General features: G+C 47.4%; 1 protein-coding gene across 1 annotated transcript in view; it reads left to right on the forward strand.

Moving 5' to 3' along the window:
- TSHZ2 (teashirt zinc finger homeobox 2) overlaps positions 1–16,655 on the forward strand; it is an 885,630-nt gene that overhangs the window by 764,133 nt on the left and 104,842 nt on the right. The gene's annotated exons all lie outside the window — the stretch shown is intronic.

Genomic DNA, 16,655 nt, shown 5'->3' on the forward strand with positions numbered 1-16,655 from the left:
GACAAATGGGCTGTCTTGTTTGTGTTCCTCCAGAAGAAGACCTGGAGACAAGAATTTGAGTGCAAATACATTATTTGGCTGTTGTTCCTAGGAGCCAGCAGAGGGGGTGGAGGAGGGAGACGGGGAGGGGGGTGGAGATGGGCGCTACTGAGGTGTGAGTGAGCAAGCAATGCACACCCTGGACGCCTGGAGCCTGATGCTGCCAGGGGCCAGCGCACAATGTGTATTTCAGGGTTGTCCCAGGTGAGCATAACGGTGCTGGGATAGTTCTCCACCAAATCCCCGTCTCCTGTGACCTCGGGGCTTCTGCCTCGGGCATTCCTCTCCAGCACCTCTCCACATCTCCTCTCCGGTGTGCAAGCCGGAAATGCCCTCAGAACTGGACAACCGCCTCAGTCAGAGAAGTATAGGCTTTCGGAGGAATCATGCTTGGTGAGGAGAGGACTTTGCCTAGGAAATACGGACTGTGTGTTCAGCTGCTCAGTCATGTCTGATTCTTTGTGGTGGACTCTCTCTGACTCAAGAACCCGTTAGGCTCCTCTGTCCATGGGGTTATCCAGGCAAGAATACTGGAGGGGGTTGCCATTTCCTTCTCCAGGGGATCTTTCCGACCCGGGGATCGAACCCACATCTCCTGCATTGGCAGGTGGGTTTTTACCACGAGCACCATCTGGGAAGCCCCAGAGATGTGGACAGGGCACCATCAGAGTCTAACGTCGGTGACAGTGACCCCACCCCCAGCATGTTGTAGTGCTTGAGTGAGATCATGCATGCCTATAAAGCACCTGGAGTGCTGTCTAGCTTAAGCGAAGTCTTAAAAGTGGGGGAAGAGCATATTGCTCACAAAACTAAAAAGACTAGGAGGAGATCTTGAAGCTTCGGGAAAGGGTAAATCCAGGTGCTCAAGCGTGTTGGGCTGGGCAGGTGAACAAGTGTGAGCGGTGTGTGTGGTGTGGTGAGCAGGAAGACTAGCCTATGTAAAGGGGTCAGAGTTTGAGCCCTGCTGGATGGCAAAGACCGTGTCATCTCTGCAGTCTGTTTCCAAGATAGCCTGATAAACAGATCCATTCCGAGACACTCAAAACAAGGTCAAATAGTCAGGGAATGCATTGAGGGCATGGGGGGAGTGGAGTCGGGGGTGTGGAGTCAGGGGTGTGGAGTCAGGGTGGGGCGCGATGAGTCCGCAGAGTTTGCATCATGCAGCTCAATCCGCCAGTTGTGTGATGGACGGTTTCATTTCTCCGTGGGCTGTTTTGGCATTGTGTAGACACAGCCTAAATTGGTGCCCGCACCGCCCACTAATCACGCTCCGAGAGAGGGAGCGTGGAGTTATTGAAATCCCCAAGCAGCACTTTGGCGCACACGCTCTCTAACGCTATCAAGAGATGAAGGAGCCCTTTGAAATGAGCTTTCGAGAGTGAGTAATGACCTTCAGGACGTGGCGCAAGGATTGTCTTTTGAAACTGGTGTATCTTGATGGATGATTGAAAAGCTGCTGTCTTTGGTATAGTTTTTGCGGTTTTATATTTGGGGATGTGTAATAAATAAATGTGTAATTGCCCTCAACATGATGCAAGACCAGGAGGTGAGCCTGAGACAGAAAAGGCCTGTAACGGCATAAAATTTTATTAGGAGCCCCACTGATAGGCAAGGCAGTGTTGTGTGAACAAAGAAGGTCTGTCTCAGGTTGACCAAGATAGAATCCAGTGGATGAACCCGCATGCCGCCGGCTGGCTTGTAGGGAGGCAGGGAGGCTGGAGAGAGTAGCGGTACTCTCATGATTAGCATCCTTACCGAAGTAGTTTCAGTGTCCCTATCGGTAACAGTAATGCCAGCCAGAACCCTCTACCTTGTAATTCTGCAGGTTAAATAGTACTTATCAAGCATTTGTGGTGTTTTTCTAACTAATGGAAAAGGCTACATTTTGCAGTGGCCTCTAATTCTTCTTAAAGCTTTGAGATCTTTTCTTTTTCCATTTGTGTGTGAAGATGAATTTTTGTGCCCTGTGTATTAATCATATAGCTTTTGTTTTTATTCTTTTTGATCAAAGTTTAGCTTTGTGTGTGTCTGTGTGTGTGTGTGTGTACACATGCACACACACACACATATATACGCTCAGTTGCTCAATTGTGTCCAATCTTTGTGCCCCCTTTGACTGTAGCTGGCCAGGCTCCTCTGTCCATGGGATTTTCCAGGCAAGAATACTGGAGTCGGTTGCCATTTCCTTCTCCAGGGAGTTTTCCCAACCCAGAGATGGAACCTGTGTCTCCTGCGTTGGCAGGTGGGTTCTTTACCACTGTGCCACCTGGGAAGCCCAATGTATATATATATGTGTGTATATATATGTCTTCCATTGTAATTCCCATTATTGGCTTTCTACATGGATAAATATGTCTGCATCTTCCAAATTAACTTTGATCTCTATTGGCAACGATTGATGGGTGAAAGCCTTAGATATTATATATGGTGTCTAGAAATTGGGCTCAACTTCCTCTTCATCCCATGTTTTGTTGGGTAGGTCAAAGAATGTTTTTAATATTGTTCAATAAACTCTACTAGAATTTAGAAGATCTGTACCTTAGCATTTTTGTCATTATCATCTGTAAGGAAGGCATAGACACAATAGGTAATTTTAACCCTACCTTCTTTAGTCCAATTTAGAATCTTAAATGTTCACAAAGGTTTAATAATATTGTTTAATAAATGATAGTTTATTAATTACCAAAATTTTAATTATATAATTTCTGAATGTCATTGGAAAAGAGATGTTTGATTGTTGGTTATCATCTCCACTGTCTTCATATTTTAATATGACTTGCCTGCAACTAGGATTTCTCTTTTTTCAAACCTGCTGTGGTTTTCCAATATCCAGTTCAGTCACATCTGTGCACAGGGCCTGCACAAAAGACGCAGTGGCTCAGCAAGATTGTACTTTCGTTATGCAGCTTGAATAGAGGCGTTTGTACAAACCTGGTAAATACAAATGTCCCTTTTGGCAGCCCCCTAAATTCCTGCAGCTTTTGCCTTCTATGTCATAGCATTTAGTATTCAATTACCTACCAACTTCAGTTCTTCCCCATAAATCTCATGAGTCTTATTTTTCTTTGGAGTTTTGATTTCAAACTTCTATAACAGTGGTTCTCAACAGGGGGACTTTCGTTTCCCAAGAGACATTTGGCGTTGTCTGGGGCATTTTTTATTGTCACGACTAAGCAAGAGGCCAGGGAGGGCTGGGCTGGGAGGCGGATAACGCTAGCGTCTAGGAGGGGGAGTCCAGGGATGCTAGTAAGCACCCTGCACAGGACAGCCCCACAGCAGAGAAGTGTCCGACCTCATGTCACGGTGCTGAGGTTGAGAAATCCTGCATAGAAAGAACCCAGACATCTATTTCTTAGTTTCCTGTCTTGGATTGGGTACAGACCTGACACCCAGTAGGTGTTCAGATTCAACTTGGTGAGAGTCTGAGTTTGCCTTTTAAATCCGAGCTGCAAGTGGACCGAAGCGCAGAGGTTTTCAATAGAAGGAAAAGAAAAGGTCTTTGCATTCAGTATGTATGGATCATGGAGGTGGGGGAGGGGAGGAGTGTGATACAAAATAGGAAAAAATACAGATAAAGCAGAAGAAGCCACCTCCTGCTCTTTCCTGTGATTGCCATCAACATAAAAAGGCAAGGTTGTTAATCTTCAGGGGACAATCTGTGTATGGAGGGAGTCCCTTGGGGGGCCACTGAGAATTTTATTGCTTTTCGTTGGGGGCAGCGTCAAATGGGGTAATTTAGGCTTGACAAACAAATCTTGACTCACTTTTTTCCTCGGCTCCAGAAGGAAAATAGAATTCTCACAGAGCAGGGGCCAACCCCTTCTTCCATAAATCACCAGCTGTAGGTGAAAATTTGGCTAATACCCAGGGCACCGCAAAGAAAGAACCGGTGGCAGAACTAACTGCAGCTGTCCTGCATGCCAGCTTCTTCACAGATTCGTGTTTCTCCTTCTTGCTTTGATCTCATCCTTTTTTTTTTTCCTCCTAAACTAAAACTTTTTCAGTCTCTCTTTCAGACTGTCTCTCAGGCGAGGCCTTTGGAGCAGGACCCCGACAATGTCCCGGTCAGCTCTTTCGGGGTTTTTTTTTAAGTTGATTTCCTGTTCTGGTGAGCCATACATCACTGCCGTCCCCCGTCTGTGCTCCCTGTCTGTGACAGAATGAGAGGTGTCATTTATCACCGGGGCTTGCGGAAGCTGTGGGAAGAGGGATTGAAATTTTTTCTGGAAGGCCTCTCTGTGTCTAGCGGCTGCCAGATCATTAAAAAGGGGGCTTTCCAAAGAACCTTGTGTGCAATGTGATTGCACGTACTGTCAAGGAGAGGCTGAAAGACAGAGGAAACATCAAAAGGGAGCAGGAGAAAGAGGGCAAGGAGAGGGAGAGATTTCTGCCAGGGGCGTTTCAGACTCTGGAGCTGTGCAGGCGAGGTCCCGCCCAGGTTCCGTTTTCGTGTGTGCATGCTAAGCGAGTCCTCCAGAGACTTCCCCGCGACTCCCGGTGCTGTGAGGAAGCTGAAACAGGAAACCTCTTTCACAGTACTTCTCTGCATCACGTGTTATGTAGGGCACGGAGACAGACTGTGTGCTGTGTGGGGTACGGCTTGCAGCAGAAGTGTTGGAGCGCTGAGGCAGGAAAAACCTATTTGAACAAAAGCAGAGGATCCCAGTAAATCTCTGGGCCAAAGTGAGACCTACTGGCGGGTTCCTTCTCCAAAGAGACATTTATGGCATCCTGTTGGCATAAGCACACTCGGAAAATGCCCAAGAATATCTTCTTCCAGCTTCGCTCCTTTTGGCATGCAGTTTGCCACCAAATGGATCTCCAAGGGCGGGAGGATAGACTCTCCTTATCTGGTTGTTTTTTTCCCAAGAGGAGTGTCCCCCTTCTACTCCCTGTGCTACCCAAGTATTCGAAACAAGCCGACACTCACGTAGTCCTGTCTCTGTGCGGGACACGATGGTATGTTTCGTACACACTCACTTGACTCCTCAGGGCTATCCTATGGGAAAGGTGCTTCTATTTTGGAGGTGGTGCTGTTGAAGCCCAGAGAATTTAAGTAACTTGCCCATGGTTGCACGTTTCTGGGTGGAGCTGGGATTCTGAGCTGGGTGGTTTGATTCCCTAGCCTGTGTGCTCTTTGCCTCTGGTTGGGAGTGTGAAGGATGAACATGGTGAGGAAGCCCTGTGATTTTTGAAGCTTCTGGCTTGCAGATGTAATCATGTTAATTTAGGAAATTAACAACTTAATGATGACCCAAATCAAAGGTCAGTGATTTACGACCAGGGGATCAAATCCAGCCCACAGTTTGCTTTGTACAGCCAGTGAGCACAGAATAATTTTTACATATTGTAAATAGTTGAAAAAATTTTACGGAAACTAGTTTCCTTGTTTGTTACGTAAGTACCTGCACCATAGCCTCGATTTTGCCTCTTGTGCTACAGACTCTAAAAGATTTACTGCTGGCGTTCTACAGGAAAAAATTGCTGACCTCTGACCTGAGTTAGAATCAACTACAGAAATTTTTAAAAAAGAAGAAAAATGTGGGGGGAAAAAAAAGAACCAAAAAGAGAGAGGGGGGGAGATAGGGAGGGGAGGAAGGAAAGAAGAAAAAAAAGGAGGAGGAAAAGAAAATTTGAAACAGAAAAGAGGGGAAAAGCTCTCCATTGAAAGCATTTAGGAGAATGAGGATGCTCATCTGTGGAGTCCTGAGGCCAGCAGAGACACTAGAATCAGACTTATGCACACTCGTGTGGAAGGCTAGCCTTTCAACATAAGTTTTCCTTGACTGATTTTCCACAAAGCCTGCTGCTGGGAGAGACAAATTAGCTATTAGGTAATCTAGTTAATTGACAAGTGACTTAACTAATTACCCTAACATGCTTATTAAATGTTACCTTTCCCATTCTCAACACATTGTTAGCGCATTAATTTATTTAAGGCCTTATCATATCACTCCCCCTTGACAGCATGTTCCTATTAAAGCAGAGGAAGCATGGGGTGTGCTTTTTCTATCATTATTTCTCTCTACTGTGGTTGGAGTCGAAAGAGAGAATTAGGAGCTGGTGTGTGAGGAGCCCACCCCCATCAGCGATGATGTCCAATTATACTGGCACAGGGTCACTCAGATGGATCAGGAACGGACTGAATAAAGAGATAATGTGTGTTACCAAGCCTCACGGAAGCTGAGGGGAACCTAATTTGACTTTTGACTGCAGCCTTTCATAGCTGGGAGGGCTGGCATCTTCATTTACACCCATTCACAAACCCCCTTGTCCTTGAAGCGGATGCATTCTGAAATTCATAATTTCTCAGATCTTAGAAAGAATGTAGTACATTTACCAGATCTCGGGTGACACTCTCAGTAAGGCTGAGAAAGCCATCTTAAACTTATACAGATCATTCCATGCTAAAACATTAATATTACTGGGTGAGATATTTTTTTAAGTTTTAAAATGACAAATCAGCTCAGGTCTGATTTTTCTGCTAAATGAATTATGATAAAAGAAAATTTGGTTTTAGAGCTCTGAGAAGTTTGGAATTGTAGATAAGGTATTGTGGACCACTATGAAGACGTCTGTAATCACATGGCTTTTCTAATAACTGCTGCCTCTAGTTATTTTATAACTTTGATATTGGTCATAGGTAATATTATGGAAACAGTTGGTGATTTTTCCTCAGAATAATGTGAAATGAAGCAGAAGATACATACATAGAAGGAGGAACAGATACCTGATCTAACTTAACACAAATAGACTCATTTTCATAAAATAAGATTTAACATCAGAAGATTGGAACTAAATACAAACATGATTTTCTGTTTAAATGGAGTTAGAGGACAGGGTGGCTATAAAAGATGTGAAGCATCGTCTGGCCCGAGGTTTCCGAACTCCAGTTTCTGAGACGTGAAGGACTGTGTTCCAAGAGCCCAGGAGGCTCTGTTTCTTGCATAAAGCACACGTGAGATCAGGATGCAGCCTCCGCTCAGTAGTGTGCATGATTTGATTGGCAATGCCTTCTTTTTCTTTCTTGACAGTAATAAAGTATTAAAAGCATCTTAAATCAATTCACTGTAGCAGCAAGGTGAGACAGACGACCTACAGTAACCTGGGAGCTCATACTTGAGCTGTCAGGGGCTCATGGGAGCTAACCCTAACCCTGACCCTAAACTCTGACCTTAACCCTAACCCTCACCCTCAACCCTGACCTTAACCCTCAACCCTCACCCTCAACCCTGAGCTTAACCCTCAACCCTGACCTTAACCCTCAACCCTCACCCTCAACCCTGACCTTAACCCTCAGCCCTCACCCTCAACCCTGACCTTAACCCTCAACCCTCACCCTCAACCCTGACCTTAACCCTCAACCCTCACCCTCAACCCTGACCTTAACCCTCAACCCTCACCCTCAACCCTGACCTTAACCCTCAACCCTCACCCTAAACCCTGACCTTAACCCTCAACCCTCACCCTAAACCCTGACCTTAACCCTCAACCCTGACCCAACCCCAAACCCTAACAGGATGGTTGTTGCTCTAGAGACCCCAGATGGCCAATCTTCTGATCTTTTGAGAGAAGCAGAAAAGCTAGAGATACAGATATGCAAACTAATAATGTTTAAATGTTGGCATCACCCATTTGATGGGCATGAACTTCGGCAAACTCCGGAAGATGGTGAGGGACAGGGAAGCCTGTTGTGCTACAGTCCACGGGGTCGAGGAGAGTCAGACACGACTTGGCGACTGAACAATTAGGTCATCATTTAATGCAGCCCAAACAAGTCAGGTCTACAGAGTGGACCAGGCCAATGGCCCACCAACGCCTGGAAGGGTTTCAGGAGTTGATGGCTCAAGATCACTCAGCTTATGTGTGATGTCGTTGATGTCTACATCCAGAATATCTCCTCCTGTGGTTTCACTTTTAATCTGATTCTTTCAAGTGGTACTGGGAGAGGGGTGGGTTGAAATGATTTCTAAGGGCACAAGTCCTGAAACTCGGGAAGCTCAGAGAATAGAGGGAGGTTATTCAAGGAAGCAGACGTTTACGACTTAATGTAATCGTATACATAATGGTATACGGTACAGTGGGATGCTCCTGGGGCCGGGAGGACCTGCAGAAGAACGGCCCCACTCAGCCCTGGGCAGCGAGGAAAAGGCTGCTCAGGGAAGGTGTCCGGGGCTGAGAGGGGAACAGGTGGAGGGGCGTGGGGAGCGGAGGGCAGGGTGCCCCAGGTAACAAGAGCAGCGTGTGCGAGAGGGTCTGGGGTGGATCATTTCAATAGCGTTTTCCTCAGAACACTTTGCTTAAAAAAATGAGAGTTCCCATAACATGGTCAGGACACATTGTGCAGCCTGATAACACCCCTCAGAACTCAGCTGACTTGGGAGGAACTCGACAAGAGAGGGAAGAACAGCTGCTCTGGACACGCCCTGTAACGAGGCAGCAAGGCGAGCGCTGGGTGTCTCCAGTCTGGGGTTTTTCAGAGCTCGGAGAGTACGACCAGCTCTGCAGCAGAGCTGAAGCAGGCAGTGGCCTATATACAGTGCTAGGCAAGGGGCCCCTGTCCCCAGGAATCTCCTCCGACAGCTGCATGTGACTCTCTCCTGCTTGGACTCTGTCTTCGAGGGCCGTATCCAATTGTGTATTGGGCTGTTGGGGTTCTTAGAAGCCAAAGTGACTCTCAGTCACTCAAACAAAAAGGAAATTCCCTGAAGGGTTTACTATTAATAGCAACTCACAGAATAGATGGAAAAACTGGACGACCAAGCTTGGAGACAGGCCAGCCCCAAGACACACTGAGTCTGGAGAGCAGAAGTTGTAGACCAGTCCGTTTAGGCGCCGTAACTGGACTGAATGTCCAAAGATGTCTTTGTTTTCTTGTCTTCTCTGCACAATGGGCAGATACTACAGAGTATCCAGTGTGTTCAACTGGGTCACTTAGCTTCTTGTTGCTGTTCACTCACTAAGTCATGTCCTACTCTTTGTGATCCCATGGACTGTAACCCACCAGACTCCCCTGTCCTCCACCATCTCCCAGAGTTTGTGCAAACTTAGATCCATTGAGTCGGTGATGCTTTCTAATCATCTCATCCTCTGCCACCCCTTTCTCCTTTCTCTCCATCAATCTTCAACATTCACTGGTAGGACTGTTCCTTAAGCTGAAGCTTCAATACTTTGGTCACCTGATGAGAAGAACCAACTCATTGGAAAAGATGCTGATGCTGGGAAAGACTGAGGGCAGGAGGAGAAAGGGATCACTTAGTTACTGCTGAGCTGTGCTGGCTTAATCGCTCAGTCATGTCCAACTCTTTGTGACCCAAAGGACTGTAACCCACCAGGCTCCTCTGTCCATGGGGATTCTCCAGGCAAGGATACTGGAGTGGGTTGTCATGCCCTCCTCTTAGCTATTGCTACATTATAAAAAAAAACAACAACAACAAAAAACCAGAATTTAGTCACTTAAAACCAAACAGTTATTTAGTTCATGATCCTACAGGTGAGCAATTTAAGCTGAGAGCTGGTAGTTCCTGCATGTCTTCCAAAGAAGTGACACTTTCCCACGTGATCTTACATCCTCCACTGAGCTAGACAGGGCCCATGGCGGCGCCAGGGTTCTGAGAGCAAAACCTCTAAAGGCCTCTATTGGTCAGAACTACACTGTGATCACTTCCATTGCACTGGACAAAGTAAGCCCACCTCAAGTGATGGAGACATAAATGTATCTTGGTGGAAGGAGGTTCCGGGCCTCACATGGCAGGGGGTGTCTGTATAGATGGGCCACTTACCATGAATGAAACCACCCCAGTTAGGGTTCCAAGGCCCTACCTAAGCCTGGAGGGTATGAAACATGAGTAAGAGGCTTATCAGACTATATCTAATGGGGATTAAATAATTCCCCAGGCTTCCCTGGTGACTCAGTGATGAAGAATCCACCTGCAATGCAGAAGACGTGGGTTCAATCCCTGGGTCAGGAAGGTCCCCTGAAGGAGGGCATGGTAACCCACTCCAGTAGTCTTACCTGGGAAATCCCATGGGCAGAGAAGTCTGGAGGGCTACAGTCCATGAGGTTGCAGAGTCAGACATGGCTGAGCGACTAATGCAGACAACCAATGCGAGTTTGGTCAGATCTCCAAGCGTTTGAAGGCCCCTGAATTTTTCTGAGGATCCTGAAAAGAGGTCCACTCCACACCCCACGGCCCCAAGTCCTAGTGTATGAAGCAGTAAAGAGCTGAACACGACTGAAGCGACCAGGCACACACAGGTGCACAAATAGTTCCCCAAAGGAAATGTCAGTTTTGTTTGGAAATGAGAAGGACTTAAGTAATCAAAAACAGAAAATGTTTTTAAGGCACTGTTCCCATGTATGATTTGGTGCAAGTAAACGTCTTTTCCCTTGGACAGTTTCTGTTTGAGTAGTAAAGTAGAGCTAACAAATCATAAGCGTAGGTCTTCTCTCCCTGGAGGGTCAGGAACCGCCACCCTCCCTGTGCAGCCACAGTGGATGCTATCGCACGCCTGGGGCAGAGACCCAGTGTGGCCCACCGCCTCTTGATGCAGATATCAGTTTCTAAAATCTATGATGAAGTTAATTAATGCTCACCTTTTCTGGACTACTCCAGCTCTCACTAACCACTGCTTTCTTTGAAACTGAATATACTGAAATCTGGAGGACATCATGATTTCTTGGTCCAGTCACTTGCTTCATGTTTGAAATTGCTTGCCATCGCTAAACTTCCGTTTTCTCATCTGCAAACCAGGTATAGGAATATGCGTGCGTGCTCAGCTGCTTCAGTTGTATCAGATTCTTTGCAAACCCATGGATGGTAGCCCGCCAGGCTCCTCTGTCCATGGGGATTCTCCAGGCAGTAATGCTGGAGTGAGTTGCCATGCCCTCCTCCGGGGGATCTCCCTGACCCAAGGATGGAGCTCTCATCTGCATTGCAGGTGGATTCTTTACTGCTGAGCCCCCAGGAAGCTCATGAAATAATTTAACATCTCTAAACCTCCATTTCCTCATCTGTACACTGGGTATAGAAATGTAATGACCTCAAAGTGTTATTGTGAATAATAAATGACACAAAATATATCAAGCCCACAGCATAGAACTTGGTGAATAATGTGTTTGGCATTTTCACTTGGATTATCATCATGATCATTATTGACATTCATTTAGCTCCTCCACAACCCCCCGCCCCTTTATGGTATATAAAACTTACCTTCTATACAAAATGTGCCTACTACTGAAATGCAAGTTATGGAAAAAAATTAATTAATATGTGTTAGATTTTTGTTTCTCTAAGACAGGTGTTCGAACCTGTATTGATTTTTTAAAGTTTGTCAGTGAGTTAAATAAAGGTTAATGTCTTTTTCTGGCACATATTTACTGAGTACTACAGGAGAACTACTTGGTGAGCTCACCGGTGGTTCCAATGTGAACCAGGCCCTCACTGTCTTGCTCCAAGTGGTCCATTTGGATAATTATGGTGTGCAGTATTACTGTAGCGTTATGAGGCAGGAGACACCTGACGTACTCCACTGGGTAATGAGAGGACTATCAGGGGTGGGAGTGGTTTTTACTAAACCAACAAGAGACACTGCTGTGACCTGAGACTCTTGACAGAAAGGAACCTTTGCCGAAGGGGCGTGAGGAGAGGGCTACTTCTGGAGCCTGGTAAGGGTGTGGCCGCACGTACTGGACGGCCTCCCAGGAACTACCACCTTCGGTAGAGGGACCCAAAATTCACGGCCACCTGGCCCCCAAAGTCGGGGAAACATAGAGTCCCACCTCCGTCCCCTCTGCCAGCCCATCATCTCCTTTGGATGAACCCAAACAGGGAAGCCGGAAGACACGGGAGGTAGAGGATGCAGAATCCCATTGACCTGATCTCGGGTCAGCCTCCCAAGCACCAGAGGAGGACAGAGAACAGAAGTGCAGGACGAGCAGAGGGAGCCCAGGACAGACAATTTTGGGGGGAAACTGAAGCTGAGCTGTCTTCCCACTGCAAGGAGCTCTCATTCTGAAAATGACTTCACTTACTCAGGACCTGGGCCCAAGAAAAATTGCAAAGGGTGTGAAAGCCCCAGTAATCTGGGGGAATTTTGCACCTTTCACTCCCTGAAATAGGTTAGCGGGTCAGATCTAAATGAGAGTCCAGTTAGATGCTGCGTTAGCCCCAGAAGACAGTGACAACATGATCCACTGGTTAACGGGAAAGCCACAAATTGTAGATTGTCTGGCTCACAAACTGTAGCCCACAAGATAATACTGACTCCAGACACGTTTCCAGTGTGTCTTAGAACTTTAATCAGTAATTAACTTTTAGTCAAATATTAGAAGGCTTATTCCATTCAGCTCTTAATGTCTGGCTCCTCTTCAAGTCAGGAAATCTGGCCCCAGGAATCCCATTTTCTCATGGGAACAGTGGCCACAGATGAGGGTGTGAGAACTCTGCTCACTACTGTCTTCATCAGCCCTATTGTCTCCTGTGTCATTTTTATTGTTCTTCTACTCAACATTTCTTAATTAAGTGTTTGTTTACCTGTTTTTGGCTGTTCTGGGCCTAGTTGTGGCGAGCAGAAGCCACTCCGTAGTTGGGGACACAGGTCTCTTCCTGCGGTGGCTTCTCTTGTTTCAGGGCACGTGCTCTGGCGTGCAGGCTCGGTAGGTGTAGTGCACGCGTGTTTAGTCGCCCCGCGGCGTGTGGGATCTTCCTGGACCGGGGATCGAACCTGGGTCCTCTGCATTGGCAGGTGGCTTCTTAACCACCAGGGAAGCCCCCTATTCAAATTTTATATATCTATCCATGCCTACACCGAGCCAACAAAAGCTAGTTCAAGAGGCCATGCACTCTAAGCAAAACGGAACAAAACATAAGTGTCTGTGGAAGAAAAGAATCGTCCTATACTTCCATATGCCAGATGATGGTGTCCACATGGAAATATTACAACCCCAATCCCGCCGACTCCCATATAACTGAAAGATTATATGGGTAGGGGGAAAGATAGGAAAGGGTGATAGGAAAGGAACCAAGGCGGAGAGAATTTCAGGAAATGCCTGGTGAGGACACGATGCTAAGCACCAGGCGCTCAGGCAACTACAACGCAGCTCCTAAGGCGTCGAATCCACTCAAAGTCTAGCAGGAGGAGGAAGACACGCAGAGCAAATGCTACCTTAGAAACAGGTTCAGACCAGCTTGGGGACAGAGGAGATAAGGAGCCAAAAAATGCCTCATAGGGAGCTGATGCTTAGTTTGAGTATTGAAAGATGTTAGGTTTGCTTCAGATAAACAGGATTGAGGGGGAGTGTGGATAGCATTTCACACAGAGAGGACAGTACTACCAAAGACACTAAGACATTGAACAACATGATTCGTGCTTGAAACTGGAGAGTTCTGCTGAGCAGAATGTAAAACTCAAAGCATATGGTACAGGGAGGCGGTCAGGAGATAGTGCTGTAGAAGGAGTCAGTGCTCCCCGGTATCCCCTAATGATGCATTTTGTCCTTATCTTCTGGGCAGTGGATACCCAGTCAGTTCCCCCTGGACGTTGTTAAGCATGGGGAGGGGGTGACAAGAGATGAGAGAGGGGGAGGGCACATTACTTCATTAAATTTGTCTTGCTGAAAGATTCATTCTAAAGCCATGACAGGTGGCTTTAATGTGTACTAGACTTGATTCCAGAAAGTCAGAAGAATCTTGAAATAGTCCAACTGAGAAATTATGAGAGCTGAACTAGGGCAGCCGTAATAGGGGCTGGAATATTGGAGATGGTAAGAGCATGACGTGGCGAGGGGCAGAAGAGACTGAGCTGCCCTTCCGTTCTAGGCTGAGCGACTGAATGGACGGTGGTACCAGTGACCGTAAGAGCAGACCCAGGATGAGCAGCAGTCAGCGGTGGGGCAGGTCGGGAGGAATGGAGCTGACGCTTGTAGTTGACAGAGTCCCCTGTTTATCTCGCTGGCTGCTTCTTGCAGGCGCCTGCGGGTCCAGTCCTCACCCTTAGAGCCCTGTCCCTTTGCATCTGAGCCACGCTTTCCAGGAGCAAAGCGCTTGTATGTGTCATCTCACTGAAACCTCATCAATAACCTTTAGAAACAGCAGAGCCAAATTTATCACCCCTTGAATGGATAAAGAGGTTCAGATAACGTCAATGATTTCCCCAGGGTTACCCAGCATTCAAGTGTCAAAGCTCAAACCTAGGTCTCGGGCTTCCCTGGTGGCTCAATGGTAAAGAATCCACCTGCCAATGTGGGAGACACGGGTTTGATCCCTGGTCTGGGAAGATCCCACAGGCCGCGGGGACAACTGAGCCCAGAGCTGCTGTGCACCACAGCTATCGAACCAGGGCGCTGGAGCCTGAGAACCTCAACCACCGAGGCCGTGCTCCGCACCAGGAGAACGCAGCACAGTGGGGAGCCCGCGCTCTGCGAGAGAGCGGCCCCGCCCGCCCGAACTAGAGCAAAGCCCAGCAGCAGAGACCCAGCCCAGCGAAAGGAAATAAATAAACAGAAGTATAAAAGAAAAAAAAAACAGGTCTTGTGAAGTACAAAACCCCATGATTAGCTCGTGCAGCCCAGGAGGAAGACAACTGCTGAAGCGGGCCCCATATTTCTGGATGAAAGAGCAAGTGCAATGATTCCACACGATGCTGAATTAATACTTATTTCTTGAAAATTTTTTTTTTTTTTTTTTTTTTGGTCTATTCCATTTCCCCAGTAGCTTGCATTCCAAAGGCGATCGAAGATCTTGAGATACCATTTCCATAGGCAGGGGAAAATCAGAGCTGCTGCAGGGATCTGAATGTCTTCCTTCTTCCAGAGACAAATGCCCTCTTCTGTGGTCTGTCTCCCTGAGAGAACTTGAACGTCCCAAAACTTTATGAAGCAGAGAACGTAAGGCCTTTCTGTTCTTGGACACCAGCCGATTCCCTGTAACTGCCGGCTTCACGAGCAAGCTTTACTTCTGTGTGGCGCAGCTGTGCAGGGCTCTCTTGTAGCACGCGCCCTTTTAAACTCCTCCCCAAATCTGCCTGTATTCAATTTTCAGTACAGCTATAATCCTACCCGCTCTGAGCAAAGAAGCTAATTGCTCGGTTTACGCTCAAGATTCAGTGATTCTAGGAGCAAATATGTTTTCAGAGCTTAGCTCCTTGTGGGTGTAAAACATTCTGATTGTCATTAAGAATTCGACCTTTTATCAGTGCCTCTGGTGAAAGATTTGAAAGAATCCTTCTTTCGCAGTTTTCTGGAACTCTCTACAGATGCACTTCACTAAGACTCTGTTGAACAAGCCTGCTCCACCCTCCCTCTCCCAACATTAAGTTGGTAATTTTTAAAGACATTATCCTTTTCATGAACATTTCATCTCTGCTATAGGAAGCGCCAGTTAGAGATTGATTGGTTTCTATCAGCTTAAACTAGAATTACATGTAATAATACGTGTCAACATATTTATTCTATCTTTGATAATGAGTCTGATTTGCTTCTGCTTTTAGAGGGAGAAAGAAAGAGATGAATGGATGATTTCCAGGTGTTTCGCTTTCATTTATATATTCAGCATACATGTACTGAACCTCTAGTCCACGCCTACTAGACTTCTGTGTTGTAGCTGTGAAGAAGAAGAAGATTCTTGCCCCATGGAGCTCATATTCTAGTAGGAAAGACAGGGATGGAGGGGTCAGGCCATAAACAAGTGAATCCCAGGTAGTTGACACTGTGATGAGGAGAGAAGCTGAGAAAGTCGACTGAGGTTTACAGATCGCAGCCGCGTTGGATGGGGCGGTCAGGGCAGCTCCCCGCCGAGGAGACGATGCCAGGAGAGCCTCTGAATGGAGCTGGGGCGTGAGGTGTGAGGGTGTTCAGAGGCTGAGTGAGGTTTCGGGCAGAGGAGGCCGCTGTGGGCTTTGGGCATCTCAGCCAGAGGCCGGGGCGGCCGAGCGGAGCCAGGGCAGGGGGCGTGGGCCCCGGCAGTTGCGTGTCGTTCTCCGGCGATGGATGCTGCTTGGAGGTCTGCGGCAGGAGAGAACCAGTCTCTGAGCTGTGTGTGGGAAGACGCTAAGTGCCGTTGCTCAGACCATGGAAAGGGGAGGCTGGGGCCTGCAGATGGGCCTCAGACGCGGCTGTCCAAGCAGACGCCGGAGGCTTGGATGTCTACGGCAGCCGCGGAGGTTGTGGGGATCGGCTGGACTGTGGGTGAATTTTTGAAGTTCAGGCCCACCCATGCAAGAACACGATGCTAAGGAGGACGTTGATAGCAGCATGTCTTTTAAACAAGCTGTTCTAGATTCCCCAGAAAGTATTTGCTATTTCATTCTATCAACATCTGTTTCCCAGGAACCTTCTCTGTGCGATGGGGAATCTGCAGGGATGCCAGGGCCTTGCCCTCCTGGAGCCTCTGTCCCTGAGGGGGTGATCCGCCGGTGTCAGGCCGCCTCCATGGCACTCCCGGGCTCTGGCAGGAGGCAGCCACACGCTCTCTCACACTGGCTCCTCCAGCCCACCCTCCACACAAGAACCCGAGCGCTCTGTTTTATCCTTAAGACGTTCTTTATGCTGACTCACTCTTTTTTTTCCTTCATTGCATTTACTTTGGGGGGAGAAAAAACCTACATATCACAGCCAT

The sequence above is a fragment of the Bubalus kerabau genome, chromosome 13 (genome assembly GCF_029407905.1).
Source record: "Bubalus kerabau isolate K-KA32 ecotype Philippines breed swamp buffalo chromosome 13, PCC_UOA_SB_1v2, whole genome shotgun sequence".
Classification (NCBI taxonomy): domain Eukaryota; kingdom Metazoa; phylum Chordata; class Mammalia; order Artiodactyla; family Bovidae; genus Bubalus; species Bubalus kerabau.